General features: G+C 33.3%; 3 non-coding genes across 3 annotated transcripts; 1 reads left to right on the forward strand and 2 right to left on the reverse strand.

Annotated features, from left to right (window-relative positions):
* Positions 1-3,400: 3,400 nt before the first annotated feature.
* On the forward strand, positions 3,401-3,482 carry TRNAS-AGA (transfer RNA serine (anticodon AGA)). The gene has a single exon. It is a non-coding gene; the product is annotated as a tRNA-Ser (tRNA).
* Positions 3,483-15,907: 12,425 nt separating this feature from the next.
* LOC147072084 (5S ribosomal RNA) lies at positions 15,908-16,026 on the reverse strand. Its single transcript, XR_015070741.1, has one exon. It is a non-coding gene; the product is annotated as a 5S ribosomal RNA (ribosomal RNA).
* Positions 16,027-16,123: 97 nt separating this feature from the next.
* On the reverse strand, positions 16,124-16,242 carry LOC147072085 (5S ribosomal RNA). Its single transcript, XR_015070742.1, has one exon. It is a non-coding gene; the product is annotated as a 5S ribosomal RNA (ribosomal RNA).
* Between the last annotated feature and the right edge of the window lie 5,068 nt (positions 16,243-21,310).

Below are 21,310 nucleotides of genomic sequence, written 5' to 3' on the forward strand. Positions count from 1 at the left end.
TTGAATAAAAGAAATAGTTAATTATAATATAATATGATTTAAAATCGTGCTGAAAAGGCCGTAGAAAATAAAGCATAGTAGGTAGGTAGTCAACAAGGTGCCAAATCGAAAAATCAATACAAACTACAAACTATGCTTATTTAAGTAGATATATAATATTATACATACTTCTCAAGAATCTTATAACTTGTACATGACAATAATTAGATCAACAATTCCACGATGAAAAGAAAATTGAGGAAACAAATCGTTAGACATCCTGCGAGATTCTCGTACAAGTATGTATTTCTTTCCATCGTTTATTTCTGTTTGCTGTTTTCTTTCGAAATCCACCTAAACCCCATGCAGTTGCCACCCGTTTTCATTTTATCACAACTGGTAACTGCCGATAGAATATGGAAGGAATTACTTCGGCTCAAGTTTACTGATACCATTGGCTCACCGAAATGTTCCTGAGAAACTTTACCATCATCGCGAGATCCAGGAGCAAGATGTGGAGCTTTTTGAATCACATGGAACTGGCATGGATCACACATAATAATGTATACTACCACTTTGTCTGTCATACTTACACAATGTTTTGTTGTACTTTCGTATTATTTATGAAATGGTCATTGGTCACACACACAGAACAGATAATAAATAGAATACCGATAGGCTATATTCAATACGCCGCATCTTGATGCAGGGTTTTGAATGTGTGAGTGTCCTACGAAAATGAAGCACGCATTATGCACGTGCAATAGTGTGTGTAATACATCAACATTAAATGAGCGTAAATGCATAAACCGAGAGAAGTTTTCAGTATTCGACGTAAAACGTATTCTTGACACAATCATGTGTAAGTTTAACCCGGATTCTTCCTTACTCGAATCGGTTACCTGCTATCGCCTTACCCGTTATGTATTTCAGTTCCCATTATTTCTGAGTTCCCTGGTCACACATATTACTAACAGTAGTAATTGTTTGAACAATGTAATTATTCTAGAGATTCTAGACAATCTTGGATATTAGAATTTGATCATTTTATTCTGAATGACATCACCTTTACAATACCTATGTACATACCGTAATGAAAGAGATTTAAAGCTATACACATTTTTATTTTTTAAATAAAATACCTAGGTAGGTACATCAAAACTATGAATAATTATTCAAAAATATTTTCGCTGTATTGGGGAAACATTTATTTTTGACATTTTGTTCAAGCCAAAAGGTGTTTTCAGGTAGGTCAAGTCAAGCTGTTTTTAGATAGGTACGTATTGATTATTTAAAACACGTAATGTTAAGTACCTATCGATCATTTTTTTCAAATTTCAAACTTCGTATTTTCCCGCTAGGTCCTTTGGTAGGCGAAGGTTATGTCATAAGATGTTTGCCTATAGAAGCGGGCCTCCAGGCTAGGATCTTTAGCGGGCCCCCCTACCTATCGCTAAGGATAAAAGCAGTGTGACGCTCTACAGTAGCGTTTTCCAAATGGTGTACGCGGTAAAATTTATGTGTATGTTTAGTATTTTATTGGATATTTTAATACATCCATTTGAATTATGAAGATGTCGAGTATTGATACACAATTAAAAATTGTATCGTACAACCACATAACTTTAAATAATAATATTATTGAAGGAAAATAGTGTCGCAGGCGACTTTTTTTACTATTAAAGCCAATTTGTTATGTGTGTTTATCTCGCTTATGTGGTCGTCTCGTCTCGCCGGGCCTCCAGGCTAGAGCCCTGTCAGCCCCAGTGCCATGCCCCCAATATTGTAAATAATAGAGTATTTTCGTTGAAGTAAAACAAATGTTTGATTCATGCTGTTATTACATGAAAAACTACGTAATGGATTCACTATTGTTCAAACGGGCTGACCTCGCTTCAAAAAAAATCTTTAAAATTTTCCACATTTTTCTACCTTTTAATATTCGTCCCATTCCACGATTCTTGTGTCCCATTCATGGCAAGCTGTTTATGAATGAAACGTTAGCAGATTTTTTTTAATTGATAAAATTAAAGTACCTATTTCCGATGATTTTTTATTAAATTACAGTATTGCACAATTCGACCGTGTTTAGGAAAAAGGACGTAACCCTCACTGAACAAATTTTACAGGAGAGGCAAAAAACGTTTTTTGAGAGTTTTTAGTTTAATATTTTTTTTTAAATAGGCACAGACATTGGGTGCATGATGATTGATGATTTGGTGTAATATATTTTCGATCTAATAATAATCAAAGAAGTTATTACAAAAAAATCATTAAAATTGAAGATAAATGCTTTTTTCCATAAATTAAAAATTAATTAATCTCAATTAAAACCTGAATTTAGATAATAATTCGGCATTTGCGGCTTACTTCCTTTTTATAGAATGTGTAATTAGTTGTATACATTGTTAATATCTAATAAAAGCACTTTTCGAAAAATTGAGGGTTACGCCCTTTTTTCCTAAACACAGTCGAAAAATACTATATGTTTAGTATAAAGTAAAAATCATTACTTAATTCACTTAATATTGAAGAGTTACGGGGACTTATCCAAAAGTATCCCATTCATAGACCCTCCTAATAACAGTCCTAATATAATATTGTTGAAGGATCCACCATGTAGTAAGTACCTAATAATATTGAAAAGTTTATTTATAAGTCATTTTAGTTTTCTCTGCTGGGTAAGGATACGCAATCTTTATAATTCTACCAACGATTTTTATAATGTAATCTTTTCAGAGATACCGTAACTTATTGATTATATTATAATAATTCAGCCTCTTTTATATCTCGATTTGGTCGCATAAAATGCATAAGATGAGAGGTTTTTGGGTTTTATCCTTTCTTATTCAGGCAGCTTTAGTGCCCGAAGGTCGACCAAGACGGAGAGAACAAATAAATAAGAAACGTAATATGAAACAATATTTTCGGGATTTTCTGACTTTTCTTGCCAAGCTTATCCAATATAGACGTTTTCCACGACTTTGCCTAAGCCACGAAAAGCGATAAATGTGGGAAGGAAAATGGCCTCGCAGTTATTGAAAATCTTTCTCGCCTACGGCAGATTGGAAGAAAAGCTATTTTTAAAAACGCCTCCAGTTATTCCAATAACTGATCATAATACAATTATTATTAGTTATCTTGCCAATGTTCCCTGCTACAATCGCGCAACGAAAAAATATAATTTAGCAACTATAATAAAATTAACATTGATTATCTCTGTAATTACCTACTCGTAACAACTTATTGACCTCGAATGTGTAGGCAGATAACACAGCAGAATCGTAGAAATTCTGACAGAATATAAATAATAATTTATCTTTTAATTAAAAATATTATAATAGGAATATTATTGTCTCCCTGAATATTTTATAAGTAAGTGTTAGAAGTTTCACGAAATTTTCGCACCCCGCTCGTATCAGCAGTCGTGGCCGAGCGGTTAAGGCGTCTGACTAGAAATCAGATTCCCTCTGGGAGCGTAGGTTCGAATCCTACCGACTGCGAATTTTTTTTTTTAGCTATATTATAAAATAATACAGTGTTCATATTACATGTCATATTTATTGATATTTTATTGTATTGATAATATAATGTTTATTCTCACTCACATAATAACTGTAATCGATAAGTAATTAGGTAACTACAAATTAATAATAGATATCGAATGAAAAGCGGATATTTTAAAACTATATAGATTCATACAGATATAGTTAAATGCATAGCTAAAGTAGGTACTTAGATACTATGTAAAAAATCGTGTTCTTATTTATTCGTCAATAAATATTAAAAAAACTCATTTTGTCTGCAATGAAATTATGTTGAATGAAGTTTGTCGTAATTGTACCTAATTATAAAATATAACGAAAACTGGGCATGTTCTTTTTACCACAAGTAGCAATATCCTATTGCGAAATATTTTCTTCAGCTCTTTCGACCCATTATTATATAAACATAAATCAGAGCAGTTAAGCTCCATATAATCGAAGCCTTTATTGAAAATCAATCGAGTATCTTCAACGAGGAAAACTTTCAGCAAGAAACCGCTTTGCATGTAGGTTTTTCTCTTTTGCTCGCCTTTTATTCTGTCTAAAAAGCAGTTTTCCTTTATGAAAAGTGATGGAATGTGCGGTACACTTAGCAATTTTCCACTCGACATTCTTAGAGGGTGAAAAGCGATGGCTTAAGAAGCTTTTGAACTTAAAAGAGTTTGATAATGTGTGAGAACGAACAGCTGACAGGCATTCACGGCGCGAATAATATAGCAGCTTTTCATATGGAATTCTTTAGATTTCTTTCAATGGAACCGTTGAATTATTGAACTCGTTGAATATACACTTTTTATTCGGATCAAAGGGCATTTTGTATGTTTCCATGCAAATAAAAATGCGAAATATTTCTTTGAATATCTTTTATCCGTAATACTCCAATAATTTATTACAGCTTTTAAAATAATACGTTAGCCTACAACTACACTAACGTCGATTACATAAATTTAGGTAAAAATCAAGACGATATTATTGTAATTACTATGACTTTGTTTAATTCCAATATCGATGTCATGAAATACAGTGGCGTCCCTATGCAAAGTGCCATTGTTAAGCTGACTTAGAATGCCGTTCCTTTTTATTTTTAGTTTCAAATTGTCTGCAAATTTGTTAGGTACCTACTTAGCTATTTTATTATTATTTTTTGGGTATCTTTAACAGACAAATTCATCAAAACTTTACATTGACATAATATGTACACCACAGAACAGATAATAAATAGAATACCGATAGGCAATATTCAATACGACGCATGGTGAAGCAGGATTTTGAATGTGTGAGTGTCCTACGAAAATGAAGCACGCATTATGCACGTGCAATAGTGTGTGTAATACACCAACATTAAATGAGCGTAAATGCATAAACCGAGAGCAGTTTTTAGTATTCGACGTAAAACGTATTCTTAACACGTGTGTAAGTTAAACCCGGATTCTTCCTTACTCGAGTCGGTTACCTGCTATCGCCTTACCCGTTGCGTATTTCAGTTCCCATTATTTCTGAGTTCCCTGATGTACCTACACACTATTTATTCATAATATTAGAGCATTTATTCGAAACCAGATACCTAGCAGACACAAAAAAATAGGCAAAATTTTCGACGAATTGGAAAATACTAATGCCGTTTACCCGATATTAAAAATTCTGTCCGAGATTGCAATGTGCCCTAGACAATATTATTATGCTTTTGCGATTTTATGAAACTATGAATTATCGGTGGCTCGATAAGTATAATCATTTATATTACGTAGTAGAAATTTTCATTCTGGTGCCCACGAGTATGTCAGACTACTGATGAATTTAAAACGTCCAAGACGATACCGATCTTGTATTAAAATTGTATTGTGGAAAACTAGAAAATATAAATTATAACTTACATAATTATTAATATTTGTAAGAAGTATTTGTTTTTTTATGTCTTTCCATCAAGTCGGTGGAAAAATTACGGTACAAGTCGGTTATCCTGGATACAGCGGCAAACACATTTTGAAAACAGCCGATATACTGGATTATTTGTTAGGATAACCTAACCTAACCTAAACTAAACCAAACTAACAAATAATTCAGTATATCGACTATTTTCAAAATGTGTTTGCCGCTCGTCACAGTAGGATTGGTTTGTCGAATAGACCAAATGTCAAATGTTCAGGAGACGAAAAACAAATTTATTATCCTATATTTAAATACATGGAGGTATTTAAATTGTTGTTTTTACATCATATGATCATATAAATGCTGTATTCATTACAAAGTAATTTAAAGAAAAGGATGGTTCTGGTCCATTTAAATACAAAAAATCATTCGGCATTAAAAGGTGATTTCGACAAAAACGGATATTCGACAAACCAATCTATAGCGACGCGCTGTATCCAGGATAAACGTATAGAACCAAAATTACTTATACTATATCTAACTATTAAATTTTAGGTAGGTACCTACTCAAAGTGATCAGTATGCAATATGAACGTATCATCATTATGTATTATGGGGTTTATTCAATTTATGTAATGTATTTCGAAAAATAATGAATAAAGAACTTGTCATTAATTATATAACTTTGGTTTTATATATGTTACGCCAAATGTGCGAAATTGACTATTACATGAAATGGGCTAAATTTTGGCTAATTCATGTAATAGTCAAGCCTGTTGCCTTATTCATGAATAAGGTAAATTTTCTGCCGAGTACATGAAGTCGCCAGGGCATGGAATTCTTAAACTGTCAACATGACAGCAGAAAAAGTAAATTTAATACGGATGATTTTATTAGTTATAATTGGACATAATATAATATTATTAGGTTAGGTTGGGTTGGGTTAGGTTAGGTTAGGTTAGGTTAGGTTAGGTTAGGTTAGGTTAGGTTAGGTTAGGTTAGGTTAGGTTAGGTTTTAAAATTCTGAATTATTCAACTGAATGTCCATTTTGAGGTTAGCTAACAAGTGTCAACAAACTATCAAAAACGTACAATCGACCATTGCATGTACGATACCCAAGCACGAATCAAATCGCGAAAATACCTTTTAATAAAATTCATCCGTTATCATATTATAGTTCTAGTTTTTTTGCGCATAGTAAATGGATATGAACGTCATTTTAGTTATTGATTGGTATATTTATCAATGACATTATTTGACACATTTGGTTAGTTTGATTAGTAATTTTGACCATAGACAATATACGTATATTTTGACCAATCCACGAGAATTTCACACATTTAGTTTAGTTGCAAAAAATACCACCGTAGCGCTACTATCTAATTTGTCCAATGCTCAGGCAGAAAAATTACTGCGGAATTCATGCACTCACCAGATATTTTGTCCAATTCATGAATAAGACAACAGGCTTGCATTTTTCATGATTTAGGCAAAATTTAGCCCATTTCATGTAATAGTCAATTTCGCACATTCGGCGTAACATATACAATAACTAGGTACAGATGATTTTATTCGTGACAAAATGATTTATGGCAAAATAGAAATACTAATGTATTAATATTAAGGTATGTACATATTATATAGATAACAAAACTTCTAACTAGGTAAACTTTGAAATTCCTGCAGCTAATTGCGACGTCAAAACTGGTTTGCTCAAAGATAATGTCATCCTGTGAAAGATGAACGATGATTAATCGACATAGTACTTATATAGACACACCCCCACCGCTATAGTTTGCATTAAATTTATCAGGCGCCTTGCCTTGGACGGTCCATCCATCATCCTTCGGGAATATCGAGATCAGAGACATGGCGAGGGTTTCTTATATTTTTTCATCCCGCAGGGAACTTATTATTATATTTTCGTTTGAATATTTTCGCAACCTCCATCCGTCTTGTTTTTTATCCTAGTACATTATGTTGGCCAGAATCATCTCTTATGTCACTCTAGATTTGATTAAAAGGTATAAGTACTTATTTCTTTTTAATATTTACGCATAACTTACTTGAGCATTAATATTAGGAAATCGTCGTAATATCAATGTGATATTAAAATCTAATAATGCATAAAAAACATAATGCTGGGAATACCTGCATATAGATATTCAGTTCAAGTATAGAAAGTTTAAATAAGATAATTTGTCAATATCTGTTGGCGGCGCTTTTCCGTTGACTCTAATTTGGGGTGGATTATGGTTTCTAGGTGAGGGCGGTTATACAGGGATTCAATTCAGGCACTAACCTTTGATGCTGAGATGGCTGGAGCTAATGCTGTGTGCACGCACGCACGCAGTAGCAAAGTGACGGTGATTTGTCCCACCCACGGTTACACTTGTGTTTTGGGATGAATGATGATGACAAGTTCAGGATGGATGAGAGACGCGACGTTCGCTCAAACCATAGCAGTTTCAGCGCAACGAACGCCAAACAGATGCGTGATAGATGAATCACCATGTGTTGTCAACGCGGCTTCAGTCGTATCGTATCAGATCACGGTGCGATGGAGGTCGAAAGGGTACTGGATGGATGAGTCACTCTGTGCTCACAGTAGTTTACGGTCAATGCAAAGTGTCGGTATCGACGGCTTTACAGGTGTTGAATCGACGGAGTTCGTAATGTAATTAACTGTCATTTATTTATTAACGTGTCTGGTATTACAGTGCCCGGATGACGGCAATAATTATGATATAGGAATATCGAATCAAGTTAGGGATAATTGGCCGAAACAGCTGTTTTTATAGATAAACTACTTGTGGTGATATGTATGCTCGATCTGAAATGTAACCACACGCTAATGCTACATACATAGGTAATAGTCATCTAGTGGTACCCAAGTGACTACTGGATAAATAATATAAATGAAATTAAATCAGCTTGGAGAGGCCTTCATCCAGCAGTGGATAGATTTAGGATGGTGGTGTCGGTAGTGATGTATAATATGTTTTTAATAGCGGGTAATTTTTCTCCTTTCATAGATAGATTCGAAAAAGATTTTCCACAAATATATTTTACATACCGATTTAAGTAACAATGAATTATTTGATATGACTAGAAGCCTTTTCATAGTTTCAATTCATCACAATATTGTGGCCGACCTCTATGTAAATTTCGAACATTCACTTTCGGCGCCCAACGTTATCTAGGATGAAAATTTTCCCTTTATTTTTCCGAATGAAATAGAGTCTTGAACAAAGAATGAATGAATACTTCATGACATTGCAGCCAGCCACTTCATTTGAAAAGCAAACAGCGAGCACAAGCCAAACAGTGGGATACCTTTGCCGCTATGCGAATATCTAACTAACAAATACTCATGGATATTTAATGTCAACAACTAGTTAGTATCTTAGGTTTTATTTACAAAATTCTATAATAATACGAGTATTATGAAGGTATCAAACGTCTCCTTTCGCGATATGACAACCTTCTTGAAGCGATAAAGCATCTCATACACATACCACACCGTATGCGCTGTGCCTAAAAATCATTTAAAATATTATTTTAATATTCTACATATTTCTATGTTCCCAGATTTCCCACATACTGAAATGATATGTAAGCTTTCTCTTGTATCGGAAAATATTGGTAACTATTAGACAGTATTTTCGTCTATTGAATAAACCAGGGATCACAAAATTAATGGTAACCGGCTTACTCTACTGGGTGTGGTATCAGATATAACATGTTACTGATCAGTGATCTCATGGAAAAATATGGAATACACTATTGTTAAATAATGTGTATTAAAGTTTGTCTGTTGACAGTTTATTCTGTGGAATAAACTGTAGGATTCGACTGTGCCGACTTCTATCTAAAGATGGCAACCAAATTGCAGTAAATTTAATTTAAATACGAAATATATTTATTTTTGCGTAAAAGGTATTTTATCTCAGATCTTGTAGCTACGACTGCATAATAACTATGTTCAATCAGATATTGATAAACCTATTCCACATACGTGAGGTGAGTTAAGTATACATTGTTTTATCTCCCATTTACTTTTTTACTTATCTTATTACCGTGTCGTTTACTTAACACATATTTTCTTCGTTTTTAACGTCATGTAGGGAACGCGTTGAATTTGAAAATATCACGTTCACTATTAATAATACTACAAGTATTGTGCTTCCCGTGATCACATATGCGTGTGAAACATGGACCCTAAGTAAAAGAGAGATCCAGAAACTTAGAGTAGCACAACGTGGTATGGAGAGGTGCACGCTGGGCATAACGCGAAAGGACAAAAAGAGGAATGAGTGGATAAGGAAGCAGACAAGGGTTTGCGATGTAATAGAGTTTATTAAAAGCCTTAAATGGAGATGGGCTGGATTAAATGGAGACAATCGTTGGACTAATCTAGTCATCCAGTGGTATCCAAGAAGTACAAAACGTCCGCAAGGTAGACGATGAAATGATAGAGTTCTGCGGAAGTACGTGGCAACGCAATGCACGGGACCGAGAGAAGTGGAAGCAGCTTGAAGAGGCCTTCATCCAGCAGTGGATAGATTCAGGCTGATGATGATGATTTAAATGTAAAATAATACCTATTTTTTCAAGACAAAATAGAATCATTATTTACTCGACTTACTCGTTTTAAAGTTTTTAATAACCAGTGTTATTAAATTATAACATTATTGAATTAAGAAGTATGAAATAAAAATCTATATACCTATGACTTTTTATTAGTTTCACACTGTAAAACCATAAAATAGACAATCTATTTTCTGTGTAACCTGAAAGATATTTCGTACGTGTATAGCTGATGTATGTAGTACCTAATACGATGCACTCTTAGTGAGTCAACAATATCCAGCATTGGATTAATGGGAAATGGATGTTTTGTTTGAACATTGATTGACTCCCTCTCGCCGTTAGCCTATGTTTTCCCAGTCTTTTCCTTGCGTTGGGGGGAAGAGATGATAGGAAAATGAACGGGAAATTCGAGACGAGAGAAAATGCAATGGCAACCCCACTGAGCCTTGGCCTGAGATAGATCCCTTATTTGCTAGATTTACTGCAAATAGCTTGACACATTGATTAAAGGGACTTACTTACATAGGTTTCTGCAATTCTCCTTGAATAACTTACCGTACAAAAGACCTTGTAAATTGTGAACATTTTCTATTCAATTCCGACATACGAAATCAACACACATTATGCATACGAATAAATTATAATAATTTGGATTTAATTTGCACGTGTAAACGATATAACTAAGTGTACCTACCTATATTATATAAAGTAATGTTACTTCACCGTATTCCTTCCATAAATAGAGCATTCGACCACCACACGACTTCCATCACGTCTCAAAGAATCCCTGTCGCTATGCAATATTTTCGTACCTATCTTTCTTTTCCATAAATTACTGGATAATCTTTGTACACCAATATTCATTGATACACATAGATTTGCTAATGACAGGTTAAGTGAAAGTCACTACTATATAAGTTAGGTACATGCCATAATCAACGGGAATTATGCAACATTACCACTAATATATTCTGGATGAAGTATCAATTAAACCAATTATTTATAGAATTATTAACCTTTAATTTAAATCGAAATGGTAGAATGGAATTCTAGCTCAATTAACAGACATCACTGATTCCAGTGTCTTCCGTCGCCATTTTCATTTGACAACATATTATTATGAAAATTATATTAATTAATGATGTCTTGCATGCATATTTTGCTATCGATCAGTATAAATTGGACGGCACTATGCGTTAGTTTATGTGTCGTTTTCAAGAAATTGAGATGATTTGCATTTGTTTATTATCTTTTTTAAACTGTACTTATATTATTAGAGTTTAATTCTAGATTCTCTCATAGAAACACTTTTGTTGCCAGTTAAAAGTATATTTATTTAATTTTTATGTTTTTTTGTCATTCAATATTTTCCTTTTTGTAGCATCCCCTACCAGAGATCAACACCAGGGCGATCTTCGTTTTATTAATTCCTAACTTTCTACATTCCTCACCGTGTCCCAGAAACCCTCGAAAGGTTAATAATTGTTTGGGAAATGTGATTAACAAAGGTGAACACCGATGAGATGGAGTAACCTAATGAAGAAATTAATGGGGAAACCGATAGCATCCACCACAGGGCTTGTAAAGGATTGGGAGAGTCAGAGAAGGTTGATCCAGAGTTCTACAGTAAGTACCTATTCTGATTCTATCATTGGGGTGGATCCGCATCCGTTCCATATCAATCACGGATATTTTGATTCATAACTTTTATATGTATTTTCACTTGATCTATTATTATAGTCTTAGGGTCGTATGCATGAGATTCCCAAAAACCTTATAGGCTATATACTGCACGAGTGTATGCATGAGCACAAACGTAATTAGCTGTTTAGTGACGTCACGAATGTGACGTCATCATGTGTCATGGTGTACGTTTAATGGCAATCTTATAAAATTTCATTTCCCTATCACTAATTCAAAATTTTGAAATTGTAAATGTGTCTGAAAGTGTGCGAATGGTACCTTATAAATTTAATAACTATAAATGCATAAGGTGATCAAATTCTTGTTGACCGAATTGGCGAATTGTATAAATTTAAATTAATAATATTAAACGAACTAATACTTTATATATATATTTCACAATTTAATAAAATAAACAAATAACTCGTTCTGTTACATCAAGATTGGAAACGAAAGTGTTTGCTGAAAAGTTGTTTGAATAAAAGTACTTTTTTATGTGGTTTATAATTCGAAAAACAACACTGTATATAGCGGAATATCCGCTACAACCGACGGGTGACAAAATATTTGAAAAGTGGAGAAGTTTCCGCATACATTTAGTGACAATTTACATATATACAAGAAGTCTGGGGTTCGTTGGTAGGATTGCGACAGAGAAAGACGGTTCCGTTACTCACATTGATCGCCAACGTGACTGGCATTGTTAAAAAGTCGAATAAACAATACTTTCTTCGTGCCATTGACAGAAATTTGTAATTGAAATGTAAAAAATTCCATTTTTTCATTCGAAAAAGAATAGATAAGTAACTATATACACACTATATTGTAAAGATATTGTGCACATAGTATGACCGTCATTGTAAATACTAATTTGAACATTATAATGTAGCATTCCAATATATAAACAACTTATATGTAGGTTATAACGATCTAATATCATCAATCAATCCGTGCACACGAGACTTTTGCTTTTTCTACAAACCTTTATTTGAAGCAACTCATGGACTTGTAAATTCTTACTAACAAAAACACAAGCGGTTAGGCTGCTCATTGTAATAATATGGGGTAGGGCGGTTAGGTATTTACTACGACTTACTACTTGGCACCAAAGCGCGTTTACAGCCAACATTCGCGGATACAGAGTAGGTATAGACAAACATAGGTTGCCAGTTGCAATAACTTGTATCAATTATATGTGCAAATCCATTTATTATATATTACACATTCAACATTCAAATATTTTATTGCCTCTTTGTTAATGTAAGATTCTTTTATGTATGTAAAAGTAAAAGTTTACTTGAGATTGTGATTATTCTCTATGCTCTACGATCACGGTGATAGATTTTTAGAACTTCTGTTATCATTGTTCTAACTTTACTTAACTTTTAATTCTTCGATAATTTTAAAAGTTATTAAAACCGCTCTTATTTGTTTTGTAAATGCAAATAATTGTATCTATAAAGAACGTTACACAAAATTTTCTGAGTACATCCAGATTCCCTCTTTGAATTAAGTACCTTAATGTACTAAAACTATCTCAATGATCGTATGTATAATATAATGAAATATTCTATAGCGAATAGTCCGGCAAGCGAAAGAAATTAGAATCATACTCTGTTTAATGTATTTTTTCCAAGATTTATCCTAATACCCATATTTTCCTAATATATATGTTTTGTAAGTAACGTAGGTATATCAATGCAAATATTTATCTAGGCACTAGAAAACATATTATATTGCCCGCGAAAAATCATTGCCAACGTCTGAAATAAAATTTATTCAAAAAGTTTCCTATTCCAGAGGGGAATGCTCAGGTATTTACATAAATTATGCGAAACATAATTCAGTTTTATCCTACAGTTCCATCCATATCAGATACCGTGCCAAGGATTCAGATTTTTTATATATAAAAAACAGTGTCAACTTTTATAAATACAAAAAAAAATATTTCTCTCAAAAGTTGTAATAAAATACAATGTTGCAGTTACAAATTATCAGACAAAAAAAACAACTAAGCGTGAATTGGATAATATAAAAGAAAAAAAAGCTTTCAATTATTCATTTCCTCATTATGTAGGTCGTCGTATTCTATAAAAAATATACGTTATTTTATATTTCATCACAACATTCAACTTTTCTATTCTTATAATTACTTAAAACACCCCAACTGTCTCATCAAAAGCACCTGTATTTAAAATTTGAATGTATTTAAGTATTTTATTCCAACGCCTAGTATAATTTTCGAAACGTCATGGAAAAGTTCCTTTGATTAATCAAGTCTCTACAAAAATTTTCTCTCAATACGGTTCGGAAATTTAGCTAGTAGGATAGTAGGTACTTTATCACTTGATTCAAAGCTATTAGGATTTTTTGTGAAACTGTCAATTTCCCATTATGTTTTACTAGTAAAATATATTGAATTCTAATGAGTAATGACATTAATCCATAATATTAATTTCGTGGATGTAAGGCTCACTCGTAAATAGGTAGTTCGAACAAGAAATCTGAAAACGAAAATGTTTCAGTACCTACCTACTAATAGTACCTAGCATTTTTTTCAGAAATATATTTTTTACAACTTTGTACCATAATCTTTCTTTCGACCATGTCCGATCCTAATAGGATCATATGGGCCTCCACTGAGTGGAGGTTTGTATTGACAGATTTTGTTTTTACGAGAAATGGATGTCAGCCTACAACATATTGACAATCCAGTGGCGAAGGGTGGATGTAGGCTGTTAAGATTTGACATAAATAGTGCACATTAAACTGTGTCAGTAATACGTATTTGTTTTTATTGAACTAAGACTACAATTTACAGACGGAGTTGGTCAATTTAAAAAAATAATCAATTAAACCCTACCTAAACCAAACCATAATAGTTTTGGTATGCTTTGGGCGATCCGACAAAATTGTGCACACTTTTTCATTCATACTTGTTTCATTCATTTTGTTTTTATTGAATTAAGAATATATATTACACATGTTGTTGGTCTGCTACCAAGCCATAATATATAAAAATATTATTCTATCTATAAAATATCCAAAATTATGATAGACATTTTATAGATAGACGAGTTTTTTTTAACTATTATACATTATGGCTTGGTTTCGCAGTGTATAATTGAATTTTAAAAACTATGAATAATTGTAGTCTTAGTTCAGTGAAAACAAATACGTATAATTGACAAAGTTTCTTTCTTTCGACCATGTCGGATCCTAATAGGATCATATGGGCCTCCACAGAGTGACAAAGTTTAGTATGCACTATTTATATCGGATCTAAACAGCCTACCTCCATCCTTCGCCACTATGACAATCACATCTTAAATGCGCCATGGTCATAGTTGAGGCCTCTTTTTGCCAGTAGTGTCGCATAAATATAATTCAGGCGTTTATATTTCATTCTAGATTTTAAATCGATAGCACCAAATATTTTTCTGAAGTATTTCTTAAAGTCCTCCGAGGTCCTCAATCCCCCTATTTGGAGGACTGGGGCCTTATGTTAGAACTTGCGAGTTGAAGTCGCCCGGTCGTCATGACGTCATATGACATCATTGTGACGTACTACCGGAGTGATAATAGCATTCGAGAAATTAATGCTACTAAAATACTGGCGTTATCCATTGTCCCCATACACAAATAGGTGTATCAGCATAATAATATCTATGGTGAGCAGTGTGCGTTGGGCGGCTTGCCTCGAGCGTGTATTGGCTTACGTCACAATTACATCATGCCGTCGGGTAACTTCATATCACCAGTTATAATATAGGCCTGCTGGACCGCTACCAAAAGGATAAAAGAATGTATTGTCACTGGCATCTATGTTAAGAAATATACTAAATATCCGTTGGCAGTATATGCACAGCTATAAATAATTATTCATACATATAATTATTTCCCGGATCAATATAGAAATGGCGATTGTGACTAGTACGTACTTGAAAAGTGTGCGTCGAATAACAAACTACATACCTACCTATCTACTCTGTTATCGCGCATAATAACATGAGATTATCTATTGACACTTTGCCCAGAAACTACAAAAATATATTTTAAATTTACCCTACAGAAATATAAATTTTCACCTTTCAAACTAAGATTTCCCATATTTCACAAAAATAGTAACATATCTTCCAAGCTTAATTATTCCACCTGACTATACAAAAACAGCTCGCTTGTAATTAAGGTGTTACGCATGTGAGAATTTTTCTTTTGGAAATTGCAAAAAAAGAAAAGCCAACGGCACGCGGTGTTCCCAAGCGGTCACCCATCCAAGTACTATCCGCGCCCAATGTTGCTTAACTTCGGTGATCGGACGAGAACCGGTGCTTTCAACATGGTATGGTCGTTGGCGTTTGCCTTTACTTTCAGTAGTTATTTATACCACTCATTGACTATTTTTAAACAAAACATATATGAAAATTCATTGAAAAATTTCAATAAAAAGAAAAGCCAACGGCACGCGGTGTTCCCAAGCGGTCACCCATCCAAGTACTATCCGCGCCCAATGTTGCTTAACTTCGGTGATCGGACGAGAACCGGTGCTTTCAACATGGTATGGTCGTTGGCGATTGCCTTTACTTTCTGTCGTTATTTATAGCACTCATTGACTATTTTTAGACAAAACATATATGAAAATTCATTGGAAAATTTCCATAAAAAGAAGAGCCAACGGCACGCGGTGTTCCCAAGCGGTCACCCATCCAAGTACTATCCGCGCCCAATGATCGGACGAGAACCGGTGCTTTCAACATGGTATGGTCGTTGGCGAACACTAATGCTTCTCATAATTATTTATAACACGTGTAGTTACTATTTTTAGACAATACAAATGAGAAAATTAATTGGAAAATGCAAGAAAGAAAACCGCACGCAATGTTCTCGTGCGGTCATCCATCCAACAACTACTATCGGTACTTGCCCAATTGATCGGTCGAGAACTGGTGCTTTCAGCATTGTATGTTCGTTGACAGTGGTGATATTTTATTTAGACAGAAAGTCCACAACAAGTGATCTGGCGAGGGTTTTAGGGTTTCAGCCAAGGCCTGAACAATAATGAACCATAAGTGCGAGTGAGAAAGCATTCGGCACGCTTATATCTCAGCAATATGTGTTAGAGTAAGATAGAATTTCTACGGCTGAATTAAATATTTTTTGTAAACTTCGCCGGTAAATATTGATTTGAATGACTACATTCTCCCTGAAAGTAGATCGACTGTATACCCAGATTTTACGTCATATATTTTTATAAATAAAAGTTTCTTTGAATATGTAGGTATGTATAACGGCGTATAATAATGTTATTTTATACCACTGCTATTTAGCGGGTTATCGCAATGGCAACTAGAAGCCATTTCTAATCCTTGTTGAAGCCTTTAGAGAAAAATTATTATAGATGGCGGTGTCGATTGGCGGGAGATCTGCCGGATGGCGACGGAGATAGAGCACGGGTCACGTGACCGGGATCATCCCCCTCTCACACATTCATCACATAGGCACAGGCCATAGGGGATGTGAAGGACAATCGACAAGATATTAATGTTTTATTTTCCCATCAATCATTTATTCCCATCCAATGTTATCAATTCGAAGTGTAATCGCTGTGATCTTACCTACTAAAGGTGTCATTTTGTCATTTTTAATATATCATAATTCATACGTATTCGTATCAGCATCATTTAAAAAATTATTCATAAAATCTTTTATGATGATAATATTAATAAAACGTCAAGTCTGCGTAAAATAATTAAATTGTCATTTAACGTAAGAAAGGCATGATTGATCGACTCGGTAACAGTAGCAAAGAAAAGTGCTTTTCCTAACAATATGATAGTGGCAATATTCCCCTTTGAACAATATATTTCTTATTAAGCCCTGATTAAGAAAGAGCTAAATTAAATAGACGCTGTGCAAATATCCCAGAGAGAGGAAGTCTTAACCCTCATCTATTTCTTCTCTCCTGGGATTTCCGAAGAAACATTTCTCTTTATTATTCTCCTATCGTTAATGAACATTCACCATCTTGATGCAAATTAAAATTATGCTATAAATAACCTTCACATATTTAGTATAAAATTTGCCTAACTAATTCTTAAAGTGTGTTTTATACAAACTTTATATACTACAGAGTATAACGCAATGATACTTTAAGGCTGTCTAAAAAGATCGTGACTAGGCGATGCGCGGATTGCGCAAATGACGCGAGCCGAGCGAAATATAATTTGTCATAAAAATTCAACATGCGTCCTTTTTATGTTATGTTTATTATTATATTCGTAATATTAATAGTATATTCATTGACATGTTTTCTAAGTGAGTACATGCGGAACGTTTTTTAGTCATCTTTACACGATTTAAGAATATATTCCTCCGACGCCATCACAAAACAAATTGACGTGCAAACAGGTCGACTATCGCTCTCCGAATGGCAACGCGGCCGAAATTTCATTCCACAAAATACAGTTGAAAATTATTTACCGTTTCACTTATGTACGCTCTTAAGGGGGGACATGCTCAGCGTAGGTCAAAATGGAGCTTTTGTTCTATTTTCAATGCATGATCCTGGACATACCTTAAACGTTGTAAGTAGTCCTTAAAGTAGGGAGTAAAATGATGTTAACGCGCATGTTTGAACATGAACCATGTGTTTTTTTAACGGTACATGTTATAGTTTGTAAATTTATGGCTACGGCCGTATGTTGTAGGTTAACCACTGGGGAACGCCAAAAGAAATGGCGTATTTCAAAAAAACACTACCTTATTCTTAGGTCAATAAATTCAATAATTATTATAAAGCAATCATTATTCGTAGGATGTTTATCAAACTTGAATGGTCAAAGACATAGCTTATAATAAGTATTTTTAGAATTATCTTCAAATGTGTTAATCTTGCCCATTTTTTGAATAATAAAATGCCTAATTCTTGTCAAATTTGGGATCACAGAGATTATCAATATAATTTTTTATCGTAAATATTTCACTATAATAATGTCGATATAAATTATACTGATGGTTTTATAAATGCGTTTAAAAATTAATAAATGTAAAAAATCTTAACACCACTGCACAGTTATGTACTGAAATATGACTATATTCTAAAACATTAGAGCGAGAGGTTTAAAATAATACTATTTTATGTAATAAAAATACTTTATGCAGTCATCAAATGTTTAAAATAAATATAAAGGATAATAAGGCTTCAAAATTATATAAATATATTATCTACAACGTTTAAGGCATGTCCAGGATCATGCTTTGAAAATAGAAAAAAGCTCCATTTTGACACAGTCACGCTGAGCACGTCCGCCCTTAATAAGTCATTTTTATATATTCAACAAAACTATTTAAAGCTTTTACGTATATTTGAAACATGTATACCTACAAGTTTTGAACCGTATTATTAAAATTAGCTTACAATACCATATTTAGGAAAGTTAGATATGGGATGTTAAATGTAATATTAAATATTCATGAAATAAAATAAATCATGGGTAATAAATTATATTTTAAGTTGTACCTACTAAGACACGAAATAAGTAATTGTCAGATGCTAAGCGATGCTTTCACAATTGAATAATCTCATTAAGTATTGTGGTGATATTATTTTAGAGACGAAACATTCTCTGTTATGATTTCCTAGCGCCCCGACATTAAACTTGTTAATTAGTAATTTATCTAAGTTAATGTAACTTTGTAGCTTATTTGGAGAAATTTATGAAGCGAATATTATTTTATAATGGTTAGGTGCATGGCGTGTATGAATAGTGGTGATACGTTTGATGTTTTCTTACCATAATAGTAATTAATTAGGGAATATAAGAAAAATGTATTTCCTGTTGATCCTTGGAAGGAAATAGTAATTAATTAAATCGAGTTTCAAAATAAATGTAGTTGGAAAATTATAAGAATACAAAACAATAAAAAAAATGGTTTCTTGTTAATTTTTGTAATGTTTGTGACCATCACTCAAACTACATGCAAATTTCTGTTTATATTAGAATGTTTGAACATTATTTTGGATCCATTAAAAATACATATTATGTATTATTTGTATAGTGCGTTGTTTAATAATACGCATGCAAATGATACTACAGTTTCTTTGGGTTCGTAAGCAATCTCAGAAGGTTTAATTCAATTTGCTTTCACTTAATCCAGTCCCTGGAAATTGCGAAATATATAGTCACCATATGGCATATCCTTTTTGTTTTTTGTTCACTCCCTCGTCTCCTATACACGAATACTTCCATGTTGAACTCATATTATTATAATAGTCAACTTTATATCACTTATATTCTTCTCATTCGTTCTCCCATAGCTCCGCCACTCTGAAAGAGAGCATCTCCACCTTTCGGAGTAAGTACCCTGCTTCTCTCGGGGTAGAGTAAAGGCTGCTCTCAGTACGCTTGAAATCACTAAGTTTTTAAAACCAATTTATAAAATACGTAATGTCGAAAATTTTCCAACATAAATAAATTCTAAAACCGAATTCGTGTACACCCGATAAATTAATTATCATATTAGTATATATTTTTTCATCAGCCGCCACTGCTTTATATAATGAGAGTTGACGAAGGGACCAGTCACAATTATAAATTAATGAAAATTTATTATTTTCGTAAAGCTCACACCAGAAGATAATGAGATACACCACAAGTGAAATTTATTTTTATCTTGATTACTTAATTTACATTAGGACACTGTACCTACACGTACATATTAATGAGTATCCATTATACCATGTACAGAATTTGTGAACAGAATACTAAGAAGACTATAAAAGCAATTATCGTGTATATCTACGTGGTTTTTTTTACTTGAGTCATTATTAAAATGAATCGAACCTCTTATTGGAATTCAGTATTATCTACATACATAGTATGTAAATAAAAATCAACTATAGTCTGTACTACTATAATTAATTTTATTTATTTATCAGTAAACAACACTTTTTTTTTATTGAATTAAATTGTTCTTTATGCTACAAGTTGGAAAAATACAAAATAACTAAACTCAATTTTGAGTAGTTTAATTTATTACCTACCCTGCTACTCATATGTTATATATTATTATTATATAAATAATATTATATCGTCCCTATACTCCCTATATTGCAAAATGTGGCAAAGTGACAAAATGATAATTATTATTGAAGTTATAAAAGCAAATTTCCCTAAACACAATTGGGTTTTTGAAACATCGGACCGTCCGACCTGGTCGCCACAAAGGTCATATTTTGTTGCATTTAGAAAATTTGCGGCGTCATATTGCCAACGCGAAGATCTCTTCACATAGAGTGTTCGGTAGCTTTTTGTTACTTAATACAGTTTTGACCCTACTTGCTCCTCTCTCTCGTGGGTACTGTTAACTTAAAGTCGTGTAAATTCAGTCAAAGCACATTTCAGTGCATGGCGACCTAATTCTTGGGTAACTAAATGCTCCTGAGATATTCTCAGTCACCAAAAAATGATGCTTCACTTCCAAAAGTAGGGTCCCGTGATACGACCGATTAAGACCGGGTGTGGTTCGATGGGGCCTTAACTTCAATGTACCGAGAGAAATGAAGCGACCACGATAAATAAATAAAACAAATGTAAACTTATTACCTGAAGCTTGAGAATTATCTACCTAACTAATAAAT

This window comes from Rhyacophila brunnea, unplaced genomic scaffold (assembly GCF_057557595.1).
Source record: "Rhyacophila brunnea isolate RB1 unplaced genomic scaffold, BYU_Rbru_1.0 scaffold_2, whole genome shotgun sequence".
Lineage (NCBI taxonomy): Eukaryota > Metazoa > Arthropoda > Insecta > Trichoptera > Rhyacophilidae > Rhyacophila > Rhyacophila brunnea.